Raw genomic sequence first — 6,788 nt, forward strand, 5'->3', positions numbered from 1 at the left:
CAAAATGAGTAGAGAAAAAGTTGAATCTTTGAAGTTTTTCAAAAATGGTAAAATTAGTGGGGGAAGTTCTGAGGGTGCTTCTGGAGGCATTGCTACCATCTGGAATCTTAACAATGTTAAAGGCCAGGTCATTATTCAAGAAGGTAATTTTTCTTGTATTAAATTTGAGCATCTTAAAGATGGTTTTTCATGGGTTCTCACAAACATTTATGCTCTTAATACCTTAAAGGCTAGAAACTCTTTTTGGAAAAGGATAAAACAGGCTAGGGAAAGTTTTAAAAATCTAAGTTGGATGGTTATGGGGGATTTCAATACGCCTTTAAAAGAGGAGGAAAAATTTGGAGGCAGCCCACTTCAGTTGGAAAGTAGAATGGCTCTCATGGATTTTATTAATTCTCTAGCTCTTAATGATTTGGAGATACAGCGTTGTAATTTCACATGGACAAATAGAAGAAATGGTAATGACCTTATTCAAGTGCGCCTTGACCGAACTCTTATTTCTGATGATTGGTACAGTTAGTATTTCTGTTCTTTATCTGCACATATTCGGGTTGGTTCCGATCACTTCCCAATTACTTTTAATGTTGATTTGATCAATAGAAGAAAAAACTATCCCTTTAGATTTGAAAAAATGTGGACTCTTCACCCTAATATTAAAAAGTATATTCAAAAATGGTGGAGTATCCAAGTTGAGGGAATGACAATGTTCAAATTGGTTAAGAATCTCAAAAGTGTGAAGGACAACATCCGAATCTGGAATAAGAATAGCTTTGGGAATATATTTGAGGCTAAGAGTAAAATTTAGGAAAACCTAAAAGAGATACAGGACCAGATCCAGAAGGATGGTTTTAGTACTATTTCTATTGCTGAGGAGAATGAGATTCTTAAGAATTACCATGATATAATTACTAAAGAGGAAATGTTCTGGAAGCAGAGATCGAGATGAAAATGGCTCAAGGAAGGAGACAAGAATACAAGATTCTTCCATATGTCAACTATCAAACATAAAGCTACCAATAGGATGAACAAGTTAGTTGTGGACAGTGGGGAATTGGTCAAGGAAGATGAAATAAGGAATGAAGCTAAGAGGTATTTCTCGAACCTCCTTTCGAGGGATCAAAGTCTGGATGCTGAAGCTCGGTCCTCTTTTCTTCAGAACATTCCTCGTCTCATTGATGCCCAAAATAATGTTTTTCTCTCTTCCATTCCTTCCACCTTAGAAATTAAAAATGTTGTTTTCTCCTTTGATGGAAACAAAGCTCCTGGTCTTGATGGCTTCCCAATGCTCTTTTTTCAAGAGTTCTGGGACATTATTGGGACTGATGTTGCTAATGGGGTTAAGGAATTCTTTGGGGCTAGAAAACTCTTTAAGGAAATAAATGGTACTTTTATTGCTCTTATCCCCAAGATTCAAGGTGTTGATTCTCTGGACAAGTTCAAACCTATTAGCCTCTGCAATTCCTTTTACAAGATCATATCTAAGGTCCTGACCTCTAGACTCTTGTCTATTCTCCCAGCTTTTATTAAACACCAGCGGAATGGGTTTGTTCCTAGTAGACAAATTCTCGATTCCATTATTACTGTTCATGAGAATATTCACTCTCTTGTTAAAGCGAAGAAGCAAGGTCTCATCCTTAAGCTAGATCTCTCCAAAGCCTATGATAGGGTGGACTGGTCTCTTCTATAGAAAGTCCTTACTACTTTTGGGTTTGCCCCAAGAATTGTGGATCTTTTATCCCAACTTACCACTACTGCGTCCTTTGTTGTTCTTGTCAATGGTTCTCCTTCAACCTTTTTCCAAGATTTGAGAGGTCTTAGGCAAGGAGATCCTATCTCCCCCATCCTATTCATTATTATGGAAGAATGCTTTTGACGGACCATGGAAAATTTGGTGCGGATAGGATCCTTTAAGGGTCTCCAACCTTCTTCTACTGACCTTATTTGTTCACACCAGCAGATTGTTGATGATACAATAATTATGGGGGATTCAAGCATCTCAGAAGCTAAAGTTCTAAAGAATACCTTGTGTAAATATGCTTCTGCATCGGGGCAGCTGATTAACTGGGCCAAAAGTGATGTCTTTTTCATTAACACTCCGGAGAGAAGACAACAAAGGATCAATAGAATTCTGGAGTGTAAGATTGCTGACCTTCCTACTACCTACCTTGGTCTCCCCATGGGGATTGCCCCTCCTGACTCCTATTGGAGTTCGCTGGTTGATAAATTTCACAAAAAACTTGCAAGTTGGAAAGGGGCTCTCTTAAGTCAAGCTGGTAAGCTCCTTCTTCTTAAGGCTACTCTTCAAAGTATCCCCATTTATGCTCTTAGCTTATTCAGAATTCTAGTCAAGTATGCTAAAGCTATTGAGAAAATTCAAAGAAGATTCCTATGGTCTGGGTGGAGGAAACGCAAAGAATGTCCTTGGTGGCATGGGATCAGGTCTGCAAGCCAAAAAGAAAAGGTGGTCTGGGGCTTAGGAGGATTCACACTTTAAATGAAGCTCTCTTGTCAAAACAAGTTTGGAGATGGTTTAACTCTGATTCTGAATGGTGCAAAATTTGGAGAAGTAAGTATTCTCTTATGTCCTCTTCTCTATCTTCTTTTCTTAATTCGGATCTTAGTATAAATGGATCTCATATCTAGAACCATGTTTCTAAATGTAAAGAGGTGTTTGCTAAAGGTGTGACATGGAAACTTGGAAATGGTAGAAAAGTGAGATTTTGGGAGGATCCCTGGCTTTTTGACAAACCCCTAATGGATTTCTATGAGTGGGCTTCCCATGCCCCCTCTTGTATTGGCTCTTTTGATACCTTAATGGTAGATTACTGGGATGGGAACAACTGGCAGAACATTGATAGTATTCATCCCAGTCTCTCCAAGCTCAAAACCCAACTGTCTGCTATCTAGCTAAATAAGGAAGAGGATTCCCTGATCTGGAGATATAACCCCAAAGGCACCTTTACTGTATCTTCGATGTATTGTATCCTCTCCCCCTCCCCTCCTATGAATCCTTTCTGGTCTAAAGCTTGGTTAAAAGGGCTAACTCCTAAAATCAATATGTTCTTCTGGACTATTCTCTAGAATAAGATCCTTACTATTGACAACCTTAAATGTAGAGGTTTTGCCCTTCCAAATAGGTGTGTGTTGTGCTTTCAAGAGGAAGAGTTAGTGGACCATCTTGCCCTCCACTATTCTTTTTCAACCTCTATTTGGGAAAGCTTCCTCAAAAGCTTTAGTCTTGCTTGGGTGTTTCCTAGTAACATCAGAGATTTGTTCTCTTCTTGGCAAATTCATTGGACCAACTCTTTTCTGAGGTGTATGTGGCAGCTCTCTCTGCCTCACATTCTGTGGGGTCCTTGGAAGGAAAGAAACAACCAAATTTTCAGGGATGTGTCCTTAAATCAAGACATTGTTTTTCAAAAAATTCAAAGGGCTATTCAGGAAAATATGGGAACTATGGAGGTCTCTTGTTACTCAAACAACTCTTTGGAGTCAAATATATTAAGAGCTTGGAATATGAAGATCACTGATGGTCATACTATTAGCCACACTAAAAGGCTTGAAGTTAAATGGAAAACCCCTCCCCATGGTTGGCTTAAAATCAATTTTGATGGAGCAGCCAAAGGAAATCCAGGTCCTTTAGGCTATGGAGCTATTCTCAGAGATAACAGAGGCATTTGCAAAGGTATGGTTGTTGTCCCTATTGGCATTCAAACCAATAATAAGGTGGAAGCTATGGCAGCCCTTCAAGGCATTATTTTAGCCAAAAAATGGAACTGTACCCATCTCTGGATCGAAGGGGATTCCAACAATATTATTAAGTGTCTCAATGGGACCTCTTAGCCCTCTTGGTCGATCCACAATATAATTTTTTTCTGCCATTGACATCATCAGAACCTTCAAAAAATGCCACATATCCCATATATATCGGGAGGCCAACTGTTCTGCTGATTGGGCTGCAAACGTGGCGGTGAAGAATGATACAATAACCACGTGGACAGGTGAGAGCGGTCTTCCCAGAGATGTAAGACAAATCATAATAAATGAAAGATATCGAAGTACCCCAAAGAATCTTGATTGACAAGGCAATTATGATATGTACTGAAGTAAGCACTTCGAGTTACTTTGATAATGACGGAATTACTCATTATAACATCAAAGTTAGCAGAACATGCATTATAACTTGTCAAATCAATAATGCTACGCTTGCTTTCTAGGCTTTTGTTTTAGCTTCGAAAAGCTATCTGTTTCACCAGCTCTGTAACCTGAACTTGACTGTGAGAAATGACACCATGGGCGGAAATAGGAGAAGATATGAGCCAGGAAGTTGCAAGGAGTGGAAACAGAAAGAAGAGGTGTGGGAAATTTTGCAGAAGGGTGGTCTTTCAAGCTTCCTTGAGAGACTCCATGGTCGTGATGGAAAGATAACCAGCTTCTTCTATAAAAATTGGAAGAAGGGCAAGCTTAAAATGGGCGACCAACTGGTGGAAATTGACGAAGAGTTAATAGCTAAAGCTACAGGACTCAAAAGGGAGGGCTGCAATTTCTACAGAGACGGGAAGATCAACAGGGAAGCCATTGAAAGGTACCTGGTCACAGAGAAAGAGAAGAAAAGACTAGTAAAGTTGAGCAAAACCTATTACCCACCTAGGGCTTTTGCAAAGCCCTGGCAGGAAATTCTCTTTGTTTTAATGAGGTATATAACTCTAGATGGTAGGTTTATGAAAGTATATGGATATCACTTTGTCCTCTTAAATCATTTTAGGCATAATGATAAGGTGAATTTCCCTTATTTCTTGCTCTGTTCTATGAATGCATCCCTAAAAGCATATAAAGAAAATCCTCGGGGTGACACTGCAATGCACTAGGGACTTATGGTCCTCATTTATGATCATCTAAAGGCCAATAAAATCAATTGAATGCAGCTCTCTATGGATTCGGAAGAAGAAATGTCTGATTCTAATTTCTTGGAGGAGGAGGATTCAGATAATGATTCCTCGACTGAACATGAGGAAATCTCTGACGACTCAAAGTATGAGAGGAGCAAGAAGAGGAAATCAAGACCCTCTTCTTCTAAGAGTAAAAAACCCAAAAGCAAACCCTTGATTAGTATTTCTTCGAAAGAAGAGGACTCTGATTTCCCTGAGGAGAAGAAGAACCCTAAGGGAGTGCTGAAGGAAAAAAGTAAAATCCAAGCCCAACCCAGGAAGAAGCAAAAGAAAACAGAGGAGACTGGCAAAGATCCAGAGGACACAGGCAAGGAACCGGAAGAGGACAAGCAAACAAGAACCCTGGAAGCTAAACAAAGCCTGGAGATGGAGACTATGGAGGAGACCCTCAGGGCTGCTGACACTATTTCTGCCCTCCATATTGCTAAAGATGAACAGATAACCCTTGGTAAAGTTACTCCTTCTCCTGGTCCTCACCCCGAGGCCTTGAAGGGTTTTATGAAAACCATTGAATGGCTTATTAACGGGAATAAGAATACTATGGATGAATACAAAAAACTTTGCAATAGAGTCATGATCCTGGAGACCATTAACATTGGAGAGGGGAACACTATGGCCAATTATATTGAAGATTTGAAGAACACAATTGCCAAAGCGGAAGACATCAGAGATGCCTTTAATCCCCGGTTTGAGAAAATTGAAAAGGAGATACAGGATAGAAAAACCCTGGAGGAAACTAACGAAAAAACGCTCTCAGATATAGTTGCCAAAGTGGACAAGATAGAGGAGTGCCTCAAGAACATTGTAGAGCAGAGTCTTAGCATTCTGAAAATCTCAGCCAACAACACCCATACCCTCATCAGCAAGCTCGATGATGAAAAGGAAACCCAGGAAATTGACCTAGATGTAGAAGGAACCGGGGAAGCCCAAGGTCCCAAAAATTGCACCCGTGGAAAGAGGAAGGAAAAGAAAGTGAATAAGGACCTGGAGGAGCTAAAAGCAGTTGGGGCGACCTATGATGAGCTGGTGACTAAGGCAGAGGATCTGCTGAAGAAAATTACTATGTAGTGTCTCCTTGGGTTCTTTGATGTTTTTTGTTGTTTAGCTATTTTTTCTGTTCGCTAGTTTTTTGGACCAGTCACTTTGTATGAGGACTCTATTTTCTCAGCTTTTTATTTTAACTATGTTGTAATGGTTTCGGGTCCTTAAAACTTGTTTTTCATTCAATCAGAACAATCATTTAACTCCCCTTTTGATGGCTATCATACCATATGATATCTAACCTAATGGTTATTCAATTTATAATTAACCACAAGCATCATTACCTACTCAAGACTTTTCATATTCATAACAATTATCGATCCTTTAAAGATCTCATATCTAATATGAGTCAATCAATATTCAAATCTTTGATTCTTTAGTTATGTAATGCACAAATTTACATAATTTTTCTTAAATCTAATTATCATAATTGCATGTGATTTGCACCAAGGGTTGTCATGAAACATTAAAATAAGTATATTTTATGGAGATTTGGATAATATAAGCATTATCGACACTATGCACCCAAGGTTACGCTAATTTGTCTATACAGAAAGTATACTACTGTATTCAACATACTATATGTATCTATAGTTTTTTCTTTATGACAATAATTTCATATATACAAATAGAAATTATATAATATACTTTGAATCGCCTCAATACTATGAGAATAAACCATCCTACTCCATTATTCTTTCTAATATTGATATTAAAACTCTCTATATGTGTATTTATAAAATAATTGCTTTAGTCAATCGATATGTATTAAAATAAATGAAAGTAGATAAGACAATA

The sequence above is a fragment of the Cryptomeria japonica genome, chromosome 5 (genome assembly GCF_030272615.1).
Source record: "Cryptomeria japonica chromosome 5, Sugi_1.0, whole genome shotgun sequence".
Taxonomy (NCBI): domain Eukaryota; kingdom Viridiplantae; phylum Streptophyta; class Pinopsida; order Cupressales; family Cupressaceae; genus Cryptomeria; species Cryptomeria japonica.